We start from the raw sequence: 13,536 nt of genomic DNA, 5'->3' as shown, positions 1-13,536 counted from the left end.
CCCCCTTTCCCCTTCTCCTCTCTCCCCCTCCCCCCCTTTCCCCTTCTCCTCTCCCCTTCCCCTTCTCCCCCCCTTCCCTCCCCTCCCACCTCCGCCCTCTCCCTCTGCCCCCTTCCTCCCCCTCCCCTCGCTGTCTGAAACACAGACACTGACAGACAGAGAGTGAGAGAGATAGAGACACTGACAGAGACACACTGCGGGAGGGGGGGGGGGGGCATCCCAGCACGGTGTTGGAGGGCTCCCGGTGCTGCAGTCGGTAAGTAGAAAATGTTTTATTTATTGATTTAAAAAAAAAAATTATTTCTTCTTAATTTTTTTTTTATTGATTTATTGATGTTTTTATCATTTATTATTGATGATGGCTCTTTATTTGTAAAACTGAAGTGTTTAATGTTTGTAAACTTCCCTTTAAACCGCTCCCCCCCCATTCCCTACGCCTGATTTGTAACCTACGCCTGATTTTCTAAAGTGCAGACAAGGTTTTTTCGAGCGTACAAAAATCTTCACTTACTCCATTCTAAGTTAGTTTGGAGTAAGTTTTCACTGCCGAAACTTTGAAAAAAGGCGTAAGTGGCCGGACACGCCCCCTTTTGAAAAAAAAATTCTGTTCCAAAGTGAAACTATTCTAACTGACTAGAACTGGATCAAACTAAATGCCGAGAATTTGAATTTCTAAGATACTCCGTTCTACACCAGTTGCTGCAAAAAATCAGGACCAACTGAGGCTTAAACTTGGGCCCAATAAAATTAACATGCTAACATGGTACAGGTTTACCCAAAACTTCTTAGCCATTGATGATATTATGCCATAATTAACTGGTTACTTGACAACCGCTGTAAAATTGTTTTTAAAAAAAAAAACTTGAAGCAGTTATAAACCGTCAGAAGATATTTTAACAATTATAGTTAAGAAACAAATCATACGAACAATCAAATAACTACTATAAAACATTGAATTTTTTCAAAAAATAGTTTTGTCCTGAATTTTAGTTTGAATAGTGTGTATAGAAACGATTGCGTAATAGCTCAAAATATAGTCTTGCGCTTGTATATTTAAAAATTGGGTTAGAGAAAAACAAACTCCCTCAATGGGAAGAATGAAGTCTCTTTAATCAGATAATTGAAGTTGGGCATCATCCCCGTTGTGGTATTAGTTATTTTTGTAATTAGTTTAGAAACATAGAAAATAGGTACAGGAGTAGGCCATTCGGCCCGTCGAGCCTGCACCGCCATTCAATGAGTTCATGGCTGAACATGCAACTTCAGTACCCCATTCCTGCTTTCTCGCCATACCCCTTGATCCCCCTAGTAGTAAGGACTACATCTAACTCCTTTTTGAATATATTTAGTGAATTGGCCTCAACAACTTTCTGTGGTAGAGAATTCCACAGGTTCACCACTCTCTGGGTGAAAAAGTTTCTCCTCATCTTGGTCCTAAATGGCTTACCCCTTATCCTTAGATTGTGACCCCTGATTCTGGACTTCCCCAACATTAATAAGAACATAAGAATTAGGAACAGGAGTAGGCCATCGAGCCTGCTCTGCCACCCAACAAGATCACGGCTGATCTGGCCGTGGACTCAGCTCCACTTACCCGCCCGCTCCCTATAACCCTTAATTCCCTCTCTGCCTCTATCTTGTCTATACCTTTCATTATTTTAAATGTTTCTGTAAGATCACCCCTCATCCTTCTGAACTCCAACGAGTAAAAACCCAGTCTACTCAATCTATCATCATAAGGTAACCCCCCTCATCTCCGGAATCAGCCTAGTCACTCGTCTCTGTACCCCTTCCAAACCTTGTGATTTACATTTACCCCGGTGCTACTCTGCTCTGTTGCCTCCTGCCTTTTGCATTCTTTCTTGGGGTCCTGTTCATCTGAGCTCTCACCCACTCTAACTAGCTCAGAGCCCTCTCCTGGGTTCCCATCCCCTTGCCAAGCTAGTTTAAAGCCCTCGTTTGGAAATATTCTCGGCACATCTCATAATAGTTCTCCTTGACCAGCAAATGTTCTCTCACTGCTTTTTCTTGCCTGGGCACAAAATCACAGCAGATTCAACCATATATATAAATTTTCTTTCAGAGAACGGTTTGCTGTTCTTGCCGATTTTGTGTGCAGTAGTAACTGGAAAATGTAATACCCTACGTATACTATGCTCACTGGCACTTTAAACCACTTCAGTGACTTCTGTTCCAGTGTTCAACATAAAGTCAGCAGAAATCAGCAATCAGATGGTTACTTACATTTAAAATCTTTGTGTTGCTCGCACCACTCCTCCATGCGAGCTCTCTTCACATGGCAGCTGCACTCTGTTCCCGCCCAGCATCAAGCCCACCTCCGGCCGCCGCTCATTGGCCACATAAAGTAGTCCAGAGGTCTTTCATTAAAAGTCTGTTCTATACAGATAAAAGCAGGTAAGCTGATTTCCTTCCCCTCTTAAAATCTCCGAATCTTCAGAATATTTCACGGACTCCCTGGAAAGTCCCTATGTAACACCAGGAGCCCGCAAACCAGATAGAATAAATTAGTGGGCCAGATAAGTCCCTAGGTCTGTATTTTGCCCACCACTGATCTAGTGGCTCTCCTCTGAAGCCACCTCTGAATCTTTTCCAAGCTCTTCACCCAGCATGTGAAGAGGCCAAAACCCGACACAGGATTCTGCTCAACAGACGTTAGTTCAGAACCCTGTATGGTATACACATTTCTGGCATTAGCTGTCACGTGTATAAGACTACACGGATGCAAGCCACATTTAGATCTTAAGGGCTAGAATTTTGGTTGTCAGCAAATGGTAGTTTTTCACCAAAATTACGATTTTTGCTGCACTACCGTTTTTAGGCCTAAATTTCAGCCTTTGCATCTCTGCCATTGGTAAAGTCAGCATTGCACGAGGAATCACGGCACAAACCACGAGTTTTGGCAATTTTAGTCTGAGGCCGGTAGCGCTGCAAGAGAGGCCTTGGGAGGAAAGGGGAAAAAAACATTCACAAAACCCATACCTACTAAATCGCTAAAAGAATTAAAAAATAAAAACTTTAATTTAGCTTTTTTGCAGGTCTTCATATTTGCTGCTGCTGGCAGAGCTGCACCGATAGGTTTGACCCATCGATATTCTAGACGTGGCCGAGAGTGCCGAAAGTACAACGGTAACGCAATCCACGGCATTGCACGTCATTTCACGTCGGCGCATCTCTCCCCGGCGGTAAGTGGAAGCGCCGCCGCAAAAAGATGCCCAAAGATCCCGCCGACCGGATTTTCGCCACGGAGGGTCAAATCGCGGCAAAAACCCTGTCGCAAAGTTGGCAAAATTCTAGCCCGTAGTCTTTTATTCAGATCCAAGTTTTTAACACTAGCACAAATATTTGTGTCATCCTTGAATGTGCAGACAGTTTCCTAACAAACATAAATAGTGAAGAGCAATGGTTGTAACACTAATCCATGCAGGACTCCATTTGTAACTATTCTCCATGCAGAATCACTACCATTCTTCCTATAAGAATGCAACCAATTGCCTTACTCAATCCATAATCTGCCCTTCAATACTACAAGACTATCTTATAAAGAAACCTATTGGTGGCACCTTGTCAAAGATTTTGAAAATCCAAGTATATATATTTTTTTAAGAGGGCTTCCTTCATCTACCAACCTAGTAACCTCAAAAAAATTCAACCAAGTTGGTGAGACACGACCATCTTTTCCAGAAGCCATGTTGAGATACTCTAATAATGCCTTCTCTGTCGAGATGGTCATACCTGACTAATTATTCCTTTAGCAACTAGCCTATAACCAAAGTCAAACTTATAGGTCTATAATTTCCCAGTTCTGGCTTACCCTTTTTGAATATTCGTACATTATTAGCCTTCCTTAAGTCCTTCGGCACAATCTTGGACTCCAGCGAGTTGTTAAATATACAATCAAGGGGCTTACTTAGCACATCTCCCATTTCATTAAGCAGCAGTCCGATTTGATTATTTCCTGGATCACATAGAATCATAGAAATTTACAGCACGGAAGGAGGCCATTTCAGCCCATTGTATCCGTGCCGGCAGCCAAAGAGCTACCCAGCCTAATCCCACTTCCCAGTTTTTGTTCCGTAGCCCTGTAGGTTACCGCACTTCAAGTGCATATCCAAGTACTTTTTACATGTGGTGAGGGTTTCTGCCCTGCCGGCCTTTCAGGCAATGAGCTCCAGACTCCCACCATCCTTTGGGTGAAAAAGATTCCCCTCAAATCCCCTCTAAACTGCCTACCAATTACTGTAAATCTATACTCCTTGGTTATTGACCCCTCTGCTAAGAGAAATATGTCCTTATGATCCACCCTATCTAGGCCCCTCAATTTAATACACCTCAATAAGGTCTCCACTCAGCCTCCTCTATTCCAAAGAAAACAAGCCCAGCCTATCCAATCTTTCCTCATAGCTAAAATTCTCCAGTCCAGGCAACATCCTCGTAAATCTCCTCTACTCTCTCTCATGCAATCACATCTTTCCTGTACGGTAGGCAGTGACTAGTGGAGTGCCGCAGGGCTCAGTGCTGGGACCCCAGCTCTTTACAATATACATTAATGATTTAGATGAAGGAATTGAGTGTAATATCTCCAAGTTTGCGGATGACACTAAACGGTGGCGGTGTGAGCTGTGAGGAGGATGCTAAGAGGCTGCAGGGTGACTTGGGCAGGTTAGGTGAGTGGGCAAATGCATGGCAGATGCAGTATAATGTGGATAAATGTGAGGTTATCCATTTTGGGGGCAAAAATACAAAGGCAGAATATTATCTGGATGGCGGCAGATTTGGAAAAGGGGACCTGGGTGTCATGGTTCATCAGTCACTGAAACTGGGCATGCAGGTACAGCAGGTGGTGAAGAAGGCAAATGGTATGTTGGCCTTCATAGCTAGGGGATTTGAGTATAGGAGCAGGGAGGTCTTACTGCAGTTGTACAGGGCCTTAGTGAGGCCTCACCTGGAATATTGTGTACAGTTTTGGTCTCCTAATCTGAGGAAGGACGTTCTTGCTATTGAGGGAGTGCAGCGAAGGTTCACCAGACTGATTCCAGGGATGGCTGGACTGTCATATGAGGAGAGACTGGATCAACTGGGCCTTTATTCACTGGAGTTTAGAAGGATGAGAGGGGATCTCATAGAAACGTATAAGATTCTGATGGGACTGGACAGGTTAGATGCGGGAAGAATGTTCCCGATGTTGGGGAAGTCCAGAACCAGGGGACATAGTCTTAGGATAAAGGGTAGGCAATTTAAGACTGAGATGAGGAGAAGTTGTTAACCAATGGAATTCCCTGCCGCAGAGAGTTGTTGATGCCAGTTCATTAGATATATTCGAGAGTGAGTTAGATATGGCCCTTACGGTTAAGGGGATCAAGGGGTATGGAGAGAAAGCAGGAAAGGGGTACTGACGGAATGATCAGCCATGATCTTATGGTGCAGGCTCGAAGGGCCGAATGACCTACTCCTGCACCTATTTTCTATGTAATGTGGTGACCAGAACTGCACACAGTACTCTAGCTGTAGTCTAACTAATGTTTTATACAGTTCAAGTTTAACCTCCCTACTCTTGCCTTTATTAGCCAAGGTATAGAATACAAGTATTTTGTATGCCTTCTTAATAACCTTATCTACCTGGCCTGCTACTTCAGGGATCTGTTGACGTGCACTCCCAAGGTCCCTTTGTTCCTTCACACTTCAGTGTCCTACCATTTATTGTGTATTCCCTTGTCTTATTAGCCCTCCTCAAAACTCATGGTCTACAGGCTGTAGTAATACCCACTGTCCTGTGTGGCTCAGAAACATGGACCATGTACAGTAGACACCTCAAGTCGCTGGAAAAATACCACCAACAATGTTTCCGCAAGATCCTACAAATCCCCTGAGAGGACAGACGCACCAATATTAGCGTCGTTGACCAGGCCAGCATCGAAGCACTGACCACACACTTGATGAGCTCCGCTGGGCATGCTACATAGTTCGTATGCCAGACACGAGACTCCCAAAGCAAGCACTCTACTCTGAACTCCTTCGGCAAACGAGCCAAAGGTGGGCAGCAGAAACATTACGAGGACATCCTCAAAGCCTCCCTGATAAAGTGCAACATCCCCACTGTCACCTGGGAGACCCTGGCCAAAGACCACCCTAATTGCAGGAAGCGCATCCAGGAGGGCGCTGAGCACGTCGAGTCTCGTCGCCGAGAGCATGCAGAAATCAAGCGCAGGCAGCGGACAGCGCGTGCGGCAAACCAGTCCCATCCACGCCTTCCCTCAATGACTATCTGCCCCACCTGTGACAGAGACTGTGGTTCTCCTATTGGAATGTACAGGCACCCAAGATGTTAAGAGTGGAAGCAAGTCTTCCTCAATTCCGAGGGACTGCCTATGATGATGATAGCCCTCCCCAAATGCATTATTTCACACTGCACAGGATTGAATTCCGTTTGCCACTGTTCTGCCAACCTGACCAGTTCATTGATATCGTCCTGCAGTCCGCAGTTTTCTTCTTCATTATCAACAATATGGCCAATTTTTGTATCATCTGCAAACTTCTTAATCATACCCCCTACATTTAAGTCTAAATCATTGATATATATCATAAAAAGCAAGTATTGAGCCCTGCGGAACCACATTGGAAATAGCCTTCCAGTCACAAAAACACCCATCGACCATTACCCTTTGCTTGTTCCTCTGAGCCAGTTTTGGATCCAACTTGCCACTTTGCCTTGGATCCCATGGGCATTTATTTCCGTGAACAGTCTGCCATGTGGGATCTTATCAAAAGCCTTGCTAAAATCCATATACACTACCCTCATCGACCCACCTAGTTACCTTCCTCAAAAAATGTAATCAAGTTAGTCAGACACGACCGTCCCTTAACAAATCCATGCTGACTGTCCTTGATTAATCCATGTCTTTCGAAATGAAGATTTATCAGAATTTTTTCCAATAATTTGCCCACCACCGAGGTTAGGCTGACTGGCCTGTAATTACTCGATCTATCCCCTTCTCCCTTTTTGTACAACGTTAGCAGTCCTCTGGCACCACATCTGTAGCTAGAGAGGACTGGAAAATGATGGTCAGACCCTCTGCTATTTCCTCTCTTGCTTTCATTAACAACCAGGGATACATTTCATCCGGGCCTGGGGATTTATCCACTTTCAAAGCTGCTAAACCCTTTAATACTTCCTCTCTCACTATGTTGATTTCATCCAGTATTTCAGACTCCTCCTCCCTAATTGCAATGTCTGTATCGCCGCTCTCTTGTGAAAACAGACTCTAAGTATTCATTAAGAACCATACCCACGTCTTTCGCCTCCACACACACATTATCATTATGGTCTCTAATTGGCCATACTCTTTCTTTAGTTATCCTCTTGCTTTTAATGTATTTATAAAGCATCTGGTTTTCCTTGATTTTACTTGCCAAAATGTTTTCATGCTCTCTCTTTGCTTTCCTAATTTCCTTTTTAATTTCACCCCTGCACTTTCTATGCTCCTTTAGGGTTTCTGCAGTATTGAGCCCTGGATATCTGTCATAACACCCCACCACCCCCCTTTATTCTTTATCCTGCACTGTTGTCCCTTGACATCCAGGGAGCTCTAGATTTGTTTGTCCCACCATTTTTCTTTAAGGGAACATACTTCCTCTGAACCTGCACTATCTCCTCCTTGAATGCCTCGCACTGTTCTGACACTGATTTACCGTTAAGTAGCTGTTTCCAGTCCACTTTGGCTAAAGCACATCTCTGCTTTGTAAAATTGGCTTTTCCCCAATTGAGAACTTTTATTCTTGGTCTATCTTTGTCCTTTTCTGTAACCACCTTAAATTTAACTAAATTATGATCACTAGCACAAAAATGCTCTTCCACTTGCCCAACTTCATTCTCTAAAACTAAGTCCAGAACTTCCCCTCCCTTTTAGGCTCGCCCCATACTGGCTAAAAAAGTTTTCCTGAATACATTTTAGGAATTCTGCACCCTCTATACCCTTCACACTAATTTTATCCCAGTTAATATTAGGGTAATTGAAATCCCTTACTATTACTGTCCTATAGTTGCTGCACTTCTCAGAAATGTGCCTACATATTTGCTCTTCTATCTCCCTTTGACTGTTTGGGGGTCTATTGTACACTCCCAGCAGTGTGATTGGCCCTTTTTGTTCTTCAATTCAATCCATATGGCCTAATAGGGTGATCCTTCTTGTTCTGTGTGAATAAAGAGTCTGACTGGATACTGTGAGCTCAAAGTAAAGTGCAGGTCTCCAGAGTGCCTCTCCAGCCTGGGAGGCCTCCTTAAGTACCTGTGCTCCCAAGGGATTGTGGGTTCCCTTGGGACTCCAGGGGATGAGCCCTTTGGAGGCTATACAAGGTATATACAGGTTTACATATATAATACTTCTAACATATCATTTTTCCTCACAACTGTAATTGTTTCTTTAATCAATATCTCATTTTTTAGTCCCCCTCTCTATCCCATCTGAAAACCCTGTAACCAAGAATGTTGAGTTGTCATTCCTGCCCTTTTTTCAACCATATCTTAGTAATAGCTATATCATACTCCCATATGTCTATCTGTGCCCTCAGCTTATCTGCCTTATTCCCTAGACTCTTTGCATTAAAGTACATGCCATTTAGCACTGCCAAACTCCCTTGTTGCCTATTTTCTAGCCTTTGCTTCCTCAGTCTTCCAAACTCACTAATTTTCTGCCTTCCAGTTCCAGCTTTGCTTCTCTTCCTTCTGAAACTACTCTCTGGTTCCCATCCCCCTGCCAAGCTAGTTTAAACCCACCCCAACAGCACTAGCAACAACCCCACCCCCTGCGAGGATATTGGTCCCGGCTCTGTTGAGGTGCAATCAGTCCGACTTGCACAGGTCGCACCTCCCCCAGAAGTGGTCCCAATGCCTCAGGAATCTAAAGCCCTCCCTCCTGCACCTTCTCTTCAGCCACCCATTCATCAGCTCGATCCTCCTATTTCTGTACTCACTAGCATGTGGCACCGGGAATAATCCGGAGATTACTACCAACCTATGGTGCCGTGGATTTGGATCACATCCCCATACATTTTGTTATTTACAGCTTTAGTGTCAACTGAGCATCATCGACTGGAGTGAAGACTGAAATAAAGTAACCACTTAAAACCTTTGCAAAACCTGAGTTCACCTGAATATATCCTGAGGAATTCTTTCATAGCCTAATAATTGGAATGGACCTCTGGTTTGGGTAATGGAGGGTAAAACCCAGGAAACATTTAAGAAACAGCTAGATGCTGTGAGTGGGGGACTGCAGAATTTTATTTCTGAATAGAGAGACTGAATGGCCTTTATCATCCATATCTACCTTGTGAATAATTATTGGCATAATGTAACTTGCTGAGCAGTAGTGATGGCAGCACTTCAAAATACATTTGAATTCGTGCCCGAAAGATATCTCAGAGCAATTTAGAGAGAGAAGAAAAACTGGACACTAAGCCGAAGGGAATAATGAGTGCGGGAAGTTTCAAAATGAGTGTGAATGTTTAAAGAGAACTTTAGAAAGCAGTAGTAGGGATGGGATTTAGGGAGAAAATTCCAGAGGGCACAGAAATGTTGACTGTAAAAGCAGCCATTGAAGTTGGAGTTTAGAGAATGGTGAATAAAGAGTGGACCATTGTCAGAAGAGTGAAAGATGTGAATAGGGACATGGAGCTGAAGGAGATCAGTAACGAGGATGGGTTAGTTCGTGGTGAAGGTCACAACAAAGGGGGAGAAATTGGGCTACTTTGCGACCAGGTGTGGCAAGAACAGCGCCTCCGGCCAAATTTGGCAGGGGTTTGCAGCGGTGGTCCCTGACGACTACGTATGCGGGAAGTGTATCCGCCTCCAGCTCCTGACGGACCGTGTTGTGGATTTGGAGCTGAGGGTGGATTCACTCTGGAGCATCCACGATGCTGAGAATGACGTGAGTAGCACGTGTAGCGAGTTGGTCTTACCGCAGGTGAAGGGTCCACAGCCAGCTAGAGAATGGAAGACCAGCAGGAAGAGCAGTGCAAGGAAGGTAGTGCAGGGGTCCCCTGCGGTCATCCCCCTCAACAGTACTGCTTTGAGTACTGTTGAGGGGGATGACTCATCAGGGGAGGGCAGCAGCAGCCAAGTTCATGGCACTGTAGCTGGCTCTGTTGCACAGGAGGGCAGGAAAAAGAGAGAGAGCGATAGTGATAGGGGATTCAATTGTAAGGGGAATAGATAGGCGTTTCTGCGGCCGCAACTGAGACTCCACGATGGTATGTTGCCTCCCTGGTGCAAGGGTCAAGGATGTCTCGGAGTGGGTGCAGGACATTCTGAAAAGGGAGGGAGAACAGCCAGTTGTCGTGGTGCACATTGGTACCAACGACATAGGTTTAAAAAAAAGGGATGAGGTCCTACGAGACGAATTTAAGGAGCTAGGAGCTAAATTAAAAAGTAGGACCTCAAAAGTAGTAATCTCGGGATTGCTACCAGTGCCATGTGCTAGTCAGAGTAGGATAGTGCAGATGAATACGTGGCTTGAGCAGTGGTGCAGCAGGGAGGGATTCAAATTCCTGGGGCATTGGAACCGGTTCTGGGGGAGGTGGGACCAGTACAAACCAGACGGTCTGCATCTGGACAGGACCGGAACTAATGTCCTAGGGGGAGTGTTTGCTAGTGCTGTTGGGGAGAGGGGGGGGGGGAGTTAAACGAATATGGCAGGGGGATGGGAACCAATGCAGGGAGACAGATGGAGACAGAAGCAAAAGACAGAAAGGAGATGATTAAAAGTGGAGGGCAGAGAAACCCAAGGCAAAAAACAAAAAGGGCCAATGTACAGCAAAATTGTAAAGGGTCAAAGTGTAATAAAAAGGCAAGCCTGAAAGCTCGGTGCCTCAATGCGAGGAGTATTCGGATCCCAGGAGAGGGCTCTGAGCTAGTTAGAGTGGGTGAGAGCACAGATGAACAGGACCCCAAGAAAGAATGCAAAAGGCAGGAGGCAACAGAGCAGAGTAGCACTGGGGTAAGTGTAAACCACAAGGTGATAGGAAGGGACAATATGTATGAAGATAAAGGGGCTGCAGGAGGGGTCAAAACTAATAATCATGGTTTAAAAACTAGTATTAAAACACTCTACCTAAATGCACGCAGCATTCGAAATAAAGTAAATGAGTTGATGGCACAAATCATTAGAAATGGGTATGATTTAGTGGCCATTACAGAAACGTGGTTGCAGGGTGGCCAAGGCTGGGAATTAAATATACAGGGGGTATCTGACAATTCGGAAGGATAGACAAGAAGGGAAAGGAGGTGGGGTAGCTCTGTTAATAAAGGATGATATCAGGGCAGTTGTGAGAGATGATATTAGCTCTAACGAACAAAATGTTGAATCATTGTGGGTGGAGATTAGAGATAGTAAGGGGAAAAAGTCACTGGTGGGCGTAGTTTATAGGCCCCCAAATAATAACTTCATGGTGGGGCGGACAATAATCAAGGGAATAATAGAAGCATGTGAAAAAGGAACAGCAGTAATCATGGGGGATTTTAACTTCATATCGATTGGTCAAATCAAATCGCACTGGGTAGCCTGGAGGAGGAATTCATAGAATGCATACGGGATTGTTTCTTAGAACAGTATGTTACAGAACCTACAAGGGAGCAAGCTATCTTAGATCTGGTCCTGTGTAATGAGACAGGAATAATAAACGATCTCCTAGTAAAAGATCCTCTCGGAATGAGTGATCACAGTATGGTTGAATTTGTAATACAGATTGAGGGTGAGGAAGTAGTGTCTCAAACGAGCGTACTATGCTTAAACAAAGGGGACTACAGTGGGATGAGGGCAGAGTTGGTTAAAGTAGACTGGGAACACAGACTAAACGGTGGCACAATTGAGGAACAGTGGAGGACTTTTAAGGAGCTCTTTCATAGTGCTCAACAAAAACATATTCCAGTGAAAAAGAAGGGCGGTAAGAGAAGGGATAACCAGCTGTGGATAACCAAGGAAATAAAGGAGAGTATCAAATTAAAAAACAATACGTATAAGGTGGCAAAGGTTAGTGGGAAAATTTTAAACGACAGCAAAGAATGACTAAGAAAGCAATAAAGAAGGGGAAGATAGATTACGAATGTAAACTTGCGCAAAACATAAAAACAGATAGTAAAAGCTTTTACCGATATATAAAACGGAAGAGAGTGACTAAAGTAAATGTTGGTCCCTTAGAAGATGAGAAGGGGGATTTAATAATGGGAAATGTGGAAATGGCTGAGACCTTAAACAATTATTTTCCTTCGGTCTTCACAGTGGAAGACACAAAAACCATGCCAAAAATTGCTGGTCACGGGAATGTGGGAAGGGAGGACCTTGAGACAATCACTATCACTAGGGAGGTAGTGCTGGACAGGCTAATGGGACTCGAGGTAGACAAGTCCCCTGGTCCTGATGAAATGCATCCCAGGGTATTAAAAGAGATGGCGGAAGTTATAGCAGATGCATTCGTTATAATCTACCAAAATTCTCTGGACTCTGGGGAGGTACCATCGGATTGGAAAGCAGCTAATGTAATGCCTCTGTTTAAAAAAGGGGGCAGACAAAAGGCAAGTAATTATAGGCCGGTTAGTTTAACATCTGTAGTGGGGAAAATGCTTGAAGCTATCATTAAGGAAGAAATAGCGGGACATCTCGATAGGAATAGTGCAATCAAGCAGACGCAACATGGATTCATGAAGGGGAAATCATGTTTAACTAATTTACTGGAATTCTTTGAGGATATAACGAGCATGGTGGATAGAGGTGTACCGATGGATGTGGTGTATTCAGATTTCCAAAAGGCATTCGATAAGGTGCCACACAAAAGGTTACTGCAGAAGATAAAGGTACGCGGAGTCAGAGGAAATGTATTAGCATGAATCAAGAATTGGCTGGCTAACAGAAAGCAGAGAATCAGGATAAATGGGTCCTTTTCGGGTTGGAAATCGGTGGTTAGTGGTGTGCCACAGAGATCGGTGCTGGGACCACAACTGTTTACAATATACATAGATGACCTGGAAGAGGGAACAGAGTGTAGTGTAACAAAATTTGCAGATGACACAAAGATTAGTGGGAAAGCGAGTTGTGTAGAGGACACAGATAGGCTGCAAAGAGATTTAGATAGGTTAAGCGAATGGGCTAAGGTTTGGCAGATGGAATATAATGTCGGAAAATGTGAGGTCATCCACCTTAGAAAAAAACCAGTAAAAGGGAATATTATTTGAATGGGGAGAAATTACAACATGCTGCGGTGCAGAGGGACCTGGGGGTCCTTGTGCATGAATCCCAAAAAGTTAGTTTGCAGGTGCAGCAGGTAATCAGGAACGCGAATGGAATGTTGGCCGTCATTGCGAGAGGGATGGAGTACAAAAGCAGGGAGGTCCTGCTGCAACTGTACAGGGTATTAGTGTGGCCGCACCTGGAGTACTGCGTGCAGTTTTGGTCACCTTACTTAAGGAAGGATATACTAGCCTTGGAGGGGGTACAGAGACGATTCACTAGGCTGATTCCGGAGATGAGG

General features: G+C 44.3%; 1 protein-coding gene across 5 annotated transcripts in view; it reads left to right on the top strand.

Moving 5' to 3' along the window:
* Nucleotides 1-13,536, top strand: part of ccdc14 (coiled-coil domain containing 14) — an 84,044-nt gene that overhangs the window by 48,123 nt on the left and 22,385 nt on the right. The window lies entirely within an intron of this gene.

Source organism: Pristiophorus japonicus, chromosome 3, assembly GCF_044704955.1.
Source record: "Pristiophorus japonicus isolate sPriJap1 chromosome 3, sPriJap1.hap1, whole genome shotgun sequence".
In the NCBI taxonomy this organism is placed as follows: Eukaryota; Metazoa; Chordata; class Chondrichthyes; family Pristiophoridae; genus Pristiophorus; species Pristiophorus japonicus.
Note: the sequence above shows the minus strand (reverse complement) of the source record. Positions and strands in the feature narration are given on the sequence as shown.